Genomic DNA, 12,805 nt, shown 5'->3' with positions numbered 1-12,805 from the left:
TTTAACCACTTGCCGCCCGCCAATGACAGATTGACGGCGGCAAAGTGGTTGTAGAATCCTGACCGGACGTCATATACCACGTGATCAGCCGTGTCGAATCACGGCTGATCACGATGTAAACAGGAAGAGCCGTTGATGGCTCTTCCTCACTCGCGTCTGACAGACGCGAGTAGAGGAGAGCCGAACGGCTGCTCTCCTGACAGGGGGGGTTCGCGCTGATTGTTTATCAGCGCAGCCCCCCCTCGGATCGCCACACTGGACCACCAGGGAAGCCCACCCTGGACCACCAGGGTAGGGCAGATCAAAAAAAAAAAGGCTCTAAAAAAAAAAAAAGGGCAGATCAAGAAAAAAAAGTCTGAAAAAAAACCCAGGGAAGCCCACCCTGGACCACCAGGGTAGGGTAGATAAAAAAAAAAAGGCTCTAAAAAAAAAAAAAGGGCAGATCAAGAAAAAAAAGTCTGAAAAAAAAAAAAAAAAGGCTGTAAAAAAAAAAGCATTAAAAAAAAAATGATGCCAATCAGTGCCCACAAATGGGCACTGACTGGCAACATAGGTTAATCAGTGCCGCCCCAGTGTCCATCAGTGCCACCCTACAGTGTCCATCAGTGCCACCCCACAGTGCTCATCCATGCCCAGTGCCCACCTATGAGTGCCCATCTGTGCCACCCATAAGTAGCCATCAGTGCCACCCATAAGTGCCGCCCATGAGTGCCCATCTGTGCCGCCTATGAGTGCCCAGTGCCGCCTGTGTGTGCCCATCAGTGCCGCCTGTGTGTGCCCATCAGTGCCGCCTATGTGTGCCCATCAGTGCCGCCTATGTGTGCCCATCAGTGCCGCCTATGTGTGCCCATCAGTGCCGCATACAAGCGCCGCCAATCAGTGCCACCTCATCTGTGCCCGTCAGTACTACCTCATTGATGTCCATCAGTGCCATCTCATCGGTGCCCATCAGTGCCGCCATATCAGTGCCCGTAATTGAAAGAGAAAACGTATTTATTTACAAAAAATGTAACAGAAAAAAATAAAAACGTATTTTTTGTCAAAATTTTCAGTCTTTTTTTAGTTGTTGCGCAAAAAAAAAAAATCTCAGAGGTGATCAAATACCACCAAAAGAAAGCTCTATTTGTGGGGAAAAAAGGACGCCAAATTTGTTTGGGTACAGTGTAGCATGACCGCGCAATTGCCATTCAAAGTGCGACAGTGCTGAAAGCTGAAAATTGGCTTGGGCGGGAAGGTGTATACGTGCCCTGTATGGAAGTGGTTAATGTATAAATCACTGTATAAAATTGACTTTTTACCTCTCAAAAGTGTTTTACAACCTTAACCCTTTTAACCACTTGCCACCCGCCAATGACAGATTGACGGCGGCAAAGTGGTTGTAGAATCCTGACTGGATGTCATATGACGTCCTCAGGATTCTGAGCCGCTGCGCGCCCCCGGGGGCGCGCATCGCGGCAATTGTTGTTGCAGGGTGTCAGTCTGACACCCCGCAACACCGATCTAGGTAAAGTGTCTCTCACGGAGACTCTTTACCACGTGATCAGCCGTGTTCAATCACGGCTGATCACGATGTAAACAGCAAAAGCCGGTAATCGGCTTTTCCTCACTCGCGTCTGTCAGACGCGAGTAGAGGAGAGCCGATCGGCTGCTCCTATGACAGGGGGGGGGGTTTGTGCTGATCGATTATCAGCACAGCCCCCCCCTGAGGATGCCCACTGGACCACCAGGGATGCCCACTGGACCACCAGGGATTCCACTAGATCACCAGGGATTTAAATCAAAGGTATGCCACCCTAGACCACCAGGGATGACACATAATGGATGCCAATCAGTGCCACAATGGATGCCAATCAGTGCCCACAATGGGCATCACTGATTGGCAGGCATTGTTTGGCACTGATTGGCATCCATTAGTACAACACATTAGTTAGTGCCCATCTATGCCCATCCATGCCGCCTATCAGTGCCCATCCATGCCGCCTATCAGTGCCCATCCATGCCACCTATCAGTGCCCATACGTGTCGCCTATCCCTGCCCATCCATGCCGTCTATCCCTGCCCATCCGTGCCACCTATCCCTGCCCATCCGTGCTGCCTATCCCTGCCCATCCGTGCCGCCTATCCCTGCCCATCCGTGCCACCTATCCCTGCCCATCCGTGCCGCCTATCTGTGCCCATCTGTGCCGCCCATCAGTGCCCATCCGTGCGGCCCATCAGTGCCGCATATTGGTGCCCATCATCAATGCCACCACATTAGTGCCACCTCATCGGCGCCCATCAGTGCCGCCTTATCATTGCCAGTCAGCACAGCACCATCAGTGCCCATTAGTGAAGGAGAAAACTTACTTATTTACAATGTTTTATAACGGAAACAAAAAAAAATGTTTTTTCTAAATTTTCGGTCATTTTTTTATTTTTTTTGCAGAAAATAAAAATCCCAGAGGTGATCAAATACCACCAAAAGAAAGCTCAATTTGTGGGTACAAAAAGATAAAAATTTAGTTTGGGTACAGTGTAGCATGACCGCGCAATTGTAATTTAAAATGCAACAGCACTGAAAGCTAAAAATTGGTCTGGGCGGGAAGGTGTATAAGTGCCGGGTATGGAAGTGGTTAAATAAAGTGTAAACTTGCTCCCTTTTGATCTGTTATACCATTGAAAGCATTTTTTATATCTGTTCAACAAGCACACTAATCTTGTGAACTAAACTTCCTATACTCTTTGGCAGGAGCGGTCGGTCCATAAAGGGGCACAGGGGACATAGGCCCTAGTTTGCATGCATAGGTTTCTATGAGTTTTTTTTTCAAACTACATAATTAGAGCTGGAGGCTCTAATTGGCTTGAAAAAGGTTGGGCTCACAACGCAGAGTAACCCAGACCTACCCACTTGTCCTCCAGGTTCTCCTCGCGGCCAATCAGGAAAGGAAGCGGATCGGGTTGGCCGAGAGGAGAAGCAGAGAAAGTCACGGAGGGGCTGAGTGCGAGGGGAACGTGGAGGGCTGAGTGCGAGGGGAACGTGGAGGGCTGAGTGCGAGGGGAACGTGGAGGGCTGAGTGCGAGGGGACAGTGGAGGGCTGAGTGCGAGGGGAACGTGGAAGGCTGAGTGCGAGGGGACCGTGGAGGGCTGAGTGCGAGGGGACAGTGGAGGGCTGAGTGCGAGGGGACAGTGGAGGGCTGAGTGCGAGGGGACCGTGGAGGGCTGAGTGCGAGGGGACAGTGGAGGGCTGAGTGGGAGGGGACAGTGGAGGGCTGAGTGCGAGGGGACAGTGGAGGGCTGAGTGCGAGGGGACAGTGGAGGGCTGAGTGCGTGCGAGGGGACAGTGGAGGGCTGAGTGCGAGGGGACAGTGGAGGGCTGAGTGCGAGGGGACAGTGGAGGGCTGAGTGTGAGGGGAACGTGGAGGGCTGAGTGCGAGGGGACAGTGGAGGGCTGAATGCGAGGGGACAGTGGGGGGCTGAGTGCGAGGGGACAGTGGAGGGCTGAGTGCGAGGGGACAGTGGAGGGCTGAGTGCGAGGGGACAGTGGAGGGCTGAGTGCGAGGGGACAGTGGAGGGCTGAGTGTGAGGGGAACATGGAGGGCTGAGTGCGAGGGGACAGTGGAGGGCTGAGTGCGAGGGGACAGTGGAGGGCTGAATGCGAGGGGACAGTGGAGGGCTGAGTGCGAGGGGACCGTGAAGGGCTGAGTGCGAGGGGACAGTGGAGGGCTGAGTGCGAGGGGACAGTGGAGGGCTGAGTGCGAGGGGACAGTGGAGGGCTGAGTGCGAGGGGACAGTGGAGGGCTGAATGCGAGGGGACAGTGGGGGGCTGAGTGCGAGGGGACAGTGGAGGGCTGAGTGCGAGGGGACAGTGGAGGGCTGAGTGCGAGGGGACAGTGGAGGGCTGAATGCGAGGGGACAGTGGAGGGCTGAGTGGGAGGGGACAGTGGAGGGCTGAGTGGGAGGGGACAGTGGAGGGCTGAATGCGAGGGGACAGTGGGGGGCTGAGTGCGAGGGGACAGTGGAGGGCTGAGTGCGAGGGGACAGTGGAGGGCTGAGTGCGAGGGGACAGTGGAGGGCTGAGTGCGAGGGGACAGTGGAGGGCTGAGTGCGAGGGGACAGTGGAGGGCTGAATGCGAGGGGACAGTGGAGGGCTGAGTGCGAGGGGACCGTGGAGGGCTGAGTGCGAGGGGACAGCGGAGGGCTGAGTGCGAGGGGACAGTGGAGGGCTGAATGCGAGGGGACAGTGGAGGGCTGAGTGGGAGGGGACAGCGGAGGGCTGAGTGGGAGGGGACAGTGGAGGGCTGAGTGGGAGGGGACAGTGGAGGGCTGAGTGCGAGGGGACAGTGGAGGGCTGAATGCGAGGGGACAGTGGAGGGCTGAGTGGGAGGGGACAGTGGAGGGCTGAGTGCGAGGGGACAGTGGAGGGCTGAATGCGAGGGGACAGTGGAGGGCTGAGTGGGAGGGGACAGTGGAGGGCTGAGTGGGAGGGGACAGTGGAGGGCTGAGTGCGAGGGGACAGTGGAGGGCTGAATGCGAGGGGACAGTGGAGGGCTGAGTGCGAGGGGACAGTGGAGGGCTGAGTGGGAGGGGACAGTGGAGGGCTGAGTGGGAGGGGACAGTGGAGGGCTGAGTGGGAGGGGACAGTGGAGGGCTGAGTGCGAGGGGACAGTGGAGGGCTGAATGCGAGGGGACAGTGGAGGGCTGAGTGGGAGGGGACAGTGGAGGGCTGAGTGCGAGGGGACAGTGGAGGGCTGAATGCGAGGGGACAGTGGAGGGCTGAATGCGAGGGGACAGTGGAGGGCTGAGTGCGAGGGGACAGTGGAGGGCTGAGTGCGAGGGGACAGTGGGGGGCTGAGTGCGAGGGGACAGTGGAGGGCTGAGTGCGAGGGGACCGTGGAGGGCTGAGTGCGAGGGGACCGTGGAGGGCTGAATGCGAGGGGACAGTGGAGGGCTGAATGCGAGGGGACAGTGGAGGGCTGAGTGCGAGGGGACAGTGGAGGGCTGAGTGCGAGGGGACAGTGGAGGGCTGAGTGCGAGGGGACCGTGGAGGGCTGAGTGCGAGGGGACCGTGGAGGGCTGAGTGCGAGGGGACAGTGGAGGGCTGAGTGCGAGGGGACAGTGGAGGGCTGAGTGCGAGGGGACAGTGGAGGGCTGAGTGCGAGGGGACAGTGGAGGGCTGAGTGCGAGGGGACCGTGGAGGGCTGAGTGCGAGGGGACCGTGGAGGGCTGAGTGCGAGGGGACCGTGGAGGGCTGAGTGCGAGGGGACCGTGGAGGGCTGAGTGCGAGGGGACAGTGGAGGGCTGAGTGCGAGGGGACAGTGGAGGGCTGAGTGCGAGGGGACAGTGGAGGGCTGAGTGCGAGGGGACCGTGGAGGGCTGAGTGGGAGGGGACAGTGGAGGGCTGAGTGCGAGGGGTCAGTGGAGGGCTGAATGCGGACCAAGGGGGGTTGTTTACCGCCCCCTCCAAAAAGTTTAGCACCAGCCGCCACTGCTCTTTGAACTGTTATCAGTCAGCAGTGCTCCCCTTTTCTGTTGTGGAGAAGAAAAGGAGGTGTCATGGGGTCCTAACACACTCCTTGTTCTAGGATGCTCAGTACTACTGCCACTCTAGGACAGGATGTATGTTAATGGTAGAATTACTAGGTTTAAATAAAGGGGGGAAAAAAGTGTGAAAAAAGAAAAAGAAAGCATCTAAAGACTGGTAAGCTGCAGTACTATACATTTTTATTCTTGGGTTTGGATCCACTTTTAAAGCTGTTGTAAACCCTGTTTTTTTTTTCTTCTTGCCTTACTTACAAGGCAAAGGCATAATGTGTTAGCATGCATTGCATACTAGCACATTATGTGAAACTTACCTGAAATTGAAGTAGCGTATATATATCACCAGCCACAGTGGAGCAGAGTGAAATTGCATGGTGCTCCTCCATAGCATGGTGCTTCTCTGTTAGGCCCCGTACACACGAGAGGATCTATCCGCTGGAATTGATCTGCGGATCAGTTCCAGCGGATAGATCCTATGGTGTGTACAATCCAGCGGATCTGTTTCCGCGGATTTTTATCCCCTGGGATGGATTTCAAGCGGATAAAAATTTGAAGACATGCTTTCAAATCTATCCGCTTGAATCCATCCCAACGGATTGATCCGCTGGTCTGTACAGACTCACCGGATCAATCCGTCCGAATGGATCCCCCGCATGCGTCGTATCGATTCGACGCATGCATGAAATTCATTATATGACCGCGTCGCGCACGTCGCCGCGTCATCATCGCGGCGACGGCGCGACACGTCATCGCGATGGGATTTCGGCGCGGATTTCGATCCTATGGTGAGTACACTCCATCGGATCCAAATCCACGGAAATCCTCGAGAGGATTTATCCGCGGAAACGGTCCGTTGGACCGTATCCGCGGATAAATCCTCTCGTGTGTACTAGGCCTTACATTTATCCCATGCAAATACATTTTAAGTTGGTCATACACCAAAACATTTATCTGGTTCAGCTCTGTGGGGCATACCAAAGAAATCCATGTATTCTCTTATCTATCTATGCTAAAGAGTGTGGGTGAAGAAATCTCCACTGCTAGCTATTGTATCCTGACAGCTGGCACCCGCGTCTGTCAGAATAATGAGCAGCCACTGCATCTGCTTGGAAGCAGTCGCATTCTCCCAACTTTATTCTACCAGCTGGTGTCTGCGGGGCAAGTCAAGACTCCAATTTTATCCAAATCAGCCAAAGTCTGAGCCATGCATGGCTAACTTTAGAAAAGGCACAAAAAAACATATATATATATATATACAGTATATATATATATATATATATATATATATATATATATATATATATATATATATATATAACCATTTAATTCTATAAATAAATATATATATATATATATATATATATACATATTGCTCTCCTGTCAGCAGCACTGCCACTCTGTCTGGTCACTCAGCCTTGGTTTCAGCACCCTGCTTTCTAGGCCTTCTCCTGGCCCCCTGATAGGGTTTGCCCAGCACTCCGGGTTCTCCTTCTTCTCAGCATTACAGGACTCCCTCTAGCCCAATGTCAGGGAACTCCTGTAAGACGCTTTGCACATAGACGTGTGCAAGCGCATAGCCTTTGCCTTAGAATGGCTCACAGGCGCGCGCATGCGCGCCAGAGCTCGCAAATGCGGGTACGCATGCGCACAGATACGGGCACGCATGCGCACAGATACGGGCACGCATGCGCACACGTACGAGCCTAATTCAGTTTGGCACCAGACAGCCTATTTAAAGGGAGTCTGGGCTCTTATGCCTTGCTGACTGATCTTCAGCTGTGTTCCTGAATCTTGCTCTGATCCTGTGTGTTTTCCTAGTATTTGACCCGGCTTGCTCTTGACCTTGGCTCTGTGTTCTGTTCCTGTACTTATGTCCATCCCTGACCCGGCTCCGTTCCTGACTCTGGCTCTGTCTATGATCTGGTACCTCTCTGCCCGCTTGCTGACGAACCTGGCTATCGCTGAGACCTCGCTCCTGTCTACGTTCCTGGTTGCTGTTAACCCTCAGTTACCTGCCTGGCTGTTACCTGTTCCTGCTAAGCTCATTACAGTCTGTTCCAGGCCGCTGAACCCTGCCAAGCTGTTCCCTAGGGACCTCCGGCTCCAGGCACTCGTGTCCCTCTTGTCCTTCGGCTTCCTCTGTTTCACCTTCAGCGGAGCCAGGACAGGAGATATAAGAGAGGCCGACCTCATCAAATCAGTCTCCCATCCGATCCCTGACACCCCCTCTGTGGTCTTGCTAGTCACCTCAGCTTTCTAGGTCTCTCTGGACAAGAAGTCCCCACAACATAGGGCCTTGTCTTCCGCAGTGGCAATTTTTTTGGGGGGGAAACAGTGTCACCATAATCCCCCCTCCCCCCCCATTGGTCGGTCGAGTCCGGAGCACTTACCCTTTCTATTGGCGGGCAGCGCTTCTTCCGAGCTTCACTGGGGGCTTCCCCTGCTCTCCATGGTCATCATGGCGGCGGCGGCGGTTTCCCCTATCCCTGCTCTCCGCGGCTTCCGTTTCCTCCCTCCTCCTCTGTGTCTTGATGCTTCTCTTTTCAGCCAATCTGGAAGCTTCCTGATTGGCCCGGAGGAGGATCAGTGTTTCAATAACAAATATTCATTCACTATTGTAACACACCTGGGTGGGCTCGTAGCACAATGCTCTGCGCTCCAAGCCCACCCTATTTTGAAGCCTATTAGAGCCTCTGGCTATAATCTGGTGCTTAAACCCCCCACGCATTGGAATGGGGCCGGATGCATGGATAGACGGGGTGGGCGTGGATAGGGGGGTGCGTGGATTAGGGGGCACCCCAAATGGACAGCCCGTCCCTGGTCTTCTGAGAACATCACCCTCATGACTGGAACACACCACTATCTTCTCACACTCTCTCCAAATGGCAGCAACTACACTCACCACACCTGGTTCGTAATGAACGTATGCACCTGGACACACAAACAGTCTGTCTGTCACACACAGGAACTACACCTGCAATACAGAAAAAAATTGCGTGCAGTCTTCTATTGAATCTACACTGAGCTGCACATGTGCAGCTAAGCATTGTGACAGGAAGTCAGGTAAATCTGTGGGTGTTGTCACAGACGGAGATAAATTTTTGCCTTGTTTAGACAATACACCAATTATTATCGGGTGTCGGCTGCAGAAGTAGCCAGAAAGGTTTGAGGGCGTTGGAAAACTTCAGCTGTTCAGAATGAGGCAATTAAGGCCTCTATAAGTAATCCAGAGGATTACTACTGATTGCTCCAGCATCCTGAGGCTTTCTGAGTGAAGGAGTGCAGTGGGCTGAAATACTTCTGAAGAGGTGAGGTGCTATTGATTTTCTGTGTGATAAAAATCAAAAAAACTTTTGTTTTCTGCTGTATGATCAGCAGTGTCTGCCCAGCAATAGGCTGTGCCAGACTCCATAGATAGGTTCCTGTGTGGAAGGTAGATGCCCCAAGTGGCCAGGGTTTATTTTATGTTTGATTTTGTTTATGCTGTTTGAATGCTTGAACTTGTGTCCAGCAAGATGGAAGAATAAACCAAAATCTTTGTTTTCAACCGTCTTCGACTGCCTTTCTGTACAAATTCCGTGTGTAGTGAACCCATCCAGGGGGTCACACACCCCGCTACAGAGCTAACCCCTTACAGCATGTATTGCCAGCACACTGTGGCTGTGCTGGAATGACGAACTCCCACATGCAAATGAAACATCTCATTAAACTCCGATGTGCAAGTGAGGGATCTCATTATGCCCCCCTTGGCCAACCAAGAGGTCAAAAGCCATCCCAGAAGTAGCCTGGGAAGAAGATGACAGAGCCTTGTGAGAGATATACCCATCAAAACACTGAAACGTGGAGGTGAATATCTTGTCAAGTTAAGTTCCTCCAGATGCCGCCCATTGCTTACTTTTATCTGTCCCTTGGGGCACTATTTTCATCCACTAATTCCTACAATGGGGCATATTTCCCTCCCCTGACACCAATGAAGGAGCAGAATTCCTTCCAATGACACCAAAAATCGGCCACAATTCCTCCCAATGACATCAACAATGGGGCCCAATCAAACCAACAATGGGGCCCAATTTCTCCCATTGACACCAATGAGGGGCGCTATCCCTCCCACGGACACCAAAGATACGGCATTGTTTATTCCCACTGACATTGGGACCTTTTCTGCTCCCAATGCCCACAGTCTGGTCCTCCTTAAGCCTGAAGAACAGTAAACTGGCCCTTTGTTTAGAAAGTTTGGAGACCCCTGCTCTACCCCAATCTGTCCGACTATTTCCGTCTACTTTCAGACGATCCCAAAAATACTCATCTCTCAGCCTATCTGGCCCCCACCCAACAATTATACATTTGTTTTCTCTATCAGCACATCCCTCACAGTTTTTACCTCTTGTAGCTCTTGATTATAAGCTCTAAGGAGCAGGACCCTCTGATTCCTATTGTATTAACCACTTCCAGACCTGCGCACGACGATGTATGTCCTTTTTTTAAAGATTGATATCTCGGTAACGGCAGCAACTGAGGTATCGATCTTTAGTGTGTGCGGTCTGGTACACGATAATGGCGGTCTCCGCGGCGTATTCGCCGCGAGATCGCCGTTATCGGTGGCGGGAGAGCCCCCCCTCCCACCGCTCTCCCGCGCCCTCCGCCGCTTACCGGAGCCGTCGGTAGCGGCGGAGGAGATCAGGTCCGTTCGGCAGCTGAGCGGGGACGAGACTGAATGAAAATTGTCCTTCACCCATCCCCATAGCTCTGCTGGGCGGAAGTGACGTCAAAACGTCAGTCCCGCCCAGCCTCTTAAAAAAAAATTTTTTTTTGTCATTTGAAAAAATGACAGTTTTTTATATGAGCCCAGATCTCATATTTAAGAGGACCTGTCATGCTTTTTTCTATCACAAGGGATGTTTACATTCCTTATAATAGGAATAAAAGTGATCAATTTTTTTTTTCAGTGTAAAAAGTAATAAAGTAAATAAAAATAAATAAGAAAACCAAAAAGCGCCCCGTCCCGACGAGCTTGCGCGCAGAAGCGAACGCATACGTGAGTAGCGCCCGCATATGAAAACGGTGTTCAAATCACACAAGTGAGGTATCGCCGCGATCGTTAGAGCGAGAGCAATAATTCTAGCCCTAGGCCTACTCTGTAGCTCAAAAAATACAACCTATAGAATTTTTTAAACATCGCCTATCGAGATTTTTAAGGGTAAAAGTTTGACGCCATACCACGAGCGGGCGCAATTTTTAAGCATGACATGTTGGGTATCATTTTACTCGGCGTAACATTATCTTTCACAATATATAAAAAAATTGGGCCAAATGTATTGTTGTCTTATTTTTTAATTCAAAAAAGTGATTTTTTTCCAAAAAAAGTGCGCTTGTAAGACCACTGCGCAAATACGGTGTGACAAAAAGTATTGGAATGACCACCATTTTATTCTCTAGGGTGTTAGAAAATATATATATAATGTTTGGGGGTTTTAAGTAATTTTCTAGCAGAAAAAACTGTTTTAGTCTTGCAAACACCAAATCTGAAAAACACCTAAGGTCTGGAAGTGGTTAAAGTGTATTGTATTTGTACTGTCTACCCCAAGTCACAAAGCGCTGCGTAAACTGTCTGTGCTATATAAATCCCGTATAATAATAATATTAATAATAATAATACAAGATGATTAGGTATTTTGTGTGTCTGCAGTTGCAGAAAAAAAATCCTAAATTGATTCGCACTAGATAAGCATATTCCTTCTCTGATACCCCGTACACACGACCGGTTTTCCTGTTGGATAAAAAAACGATGGTTTTCCCGACGGAATTCCTCTCAAGCCTGCCTTGCATATACACGGTCACACAAAAGTCCGGTGAACTTTTGACTGCCAAGTGACGTAAAAGACTACGACGAGCCAAGAAAATGAAGTTCAGTGCTTCTGAGCATGCGTCAAATTGTTTCCGAGCACGCACGTTTTTGTTCGCCTCGGAAAAGCATGCAGACGAACGGTTTTCCCGCCAGGATTTTTTTCCTGATGGGAAAAAAAAGACCCTTCTCTCTTTTTTTGTCAGCCAGTTTTCCCTGTCGGGATGGAGCATACACACGGCCGGGATTCCCGACGAAAAGCTCTCATAGCAGTTTTCCCGTTGGAAAACACGGTCGTGTGTACGAGGCATTAGAAATCATTGCAGTATTAATTAGGGTTGTCCCGATACCACTTTTTTAGGACCGAGTACAAGTACCAATACTTTTTTTCAAGTACTCGCCGATACCGAATACCGATACTTTTTTTTAAATGCAACCATGTCCCCCCACATATGCAGCCATGTCCCCCCTATATGCAGCCATGTCCCCCCTATATGCAGCCATGCCCCCCCTATATCCAGCCATGTCCCCCCTATATGCAGCCATGTCCCCCCTATATGCAGCCATGTCCCCCCTATATCCAGCCATGTCCCCCCTATATCCAGCCATGTCCCCCCTATATCCAGCCATGTCCCCCCTATATGCAGCCATGTCCCCCCTATATGCAGCCATGTCCCCCATAAATCCAGCCATGTCCCCCCTATATGCAGCCATGTCCCCCCCTATATCCAGCCATGTCCCCCCTATATCCAGCCATATCCCCCCTATATGCAGCCATGTCCCCCATAAATCCAGCCATGTCCCCCCTATATGCAGCCATGTCCCCCCCTATATCCAGCCATGTCCCCCCCTATATCCAGCCATGTCCCCCCTATATGCAGCCATGTCCCCCATAAATCCAGCCATGTCCCCCCTATATGCAGCCATTTCCCCCCTATATGCAGCCATGTCCCCCCTATATCCAGCCATGTCCCCCCTATATCCAGCCATGTCCCCCCATACCTAGATGCCGCCGCCGCATGGGTTAAACAGCGTGTGGGAAACATCACAGCTTTCATTTGAATAGCTGTAGTATTCCCCGCTGCGCCGCGTATAGGTATATGTCCAATTGCTTGGGATTGAACAGATCCCGAGCAAGGGGGAGTGTCTATACGCGGCGCGGCGGGAAATACTACAGCTATTCAAATGAAAGCTGTGATGTTCCCCACACGCTGTTTAACCCATGCGGCGGCGGCGTTGCGTCATGCGACGGGGTCGGCGGCGGCATTCGTTGCGACGGCGGCGGCGGCAGGGGGGGGGGTGGGTGTCTGGGACAAGTATTCTATTTAGGTATCGGGGGTATTTGCGGGAGTACAAGTACTCCCGCAAATACTCGGTATCGGTCCCGATACCTATACTGGTATCGGTATCGGGACAACCCTAGTATTAATGCTTATGCTCTGTTG

This window comes from Rana temporaria, chromosome 3 (assembly GCF_905171775.1).
Source record: "Rana temporaria chromosome 3, aRanTem1.1, whole genome shotgun sequence".
NCBI classification, from domain to species: domain Eukaryota; kingdom Metazoa; phylum Chordata; class Amphibia; order Anura; family Ranidae; genus Rana; species Rana temporaria.
This window is presented reverse-complemented; position numbering follows the sequence as displayed.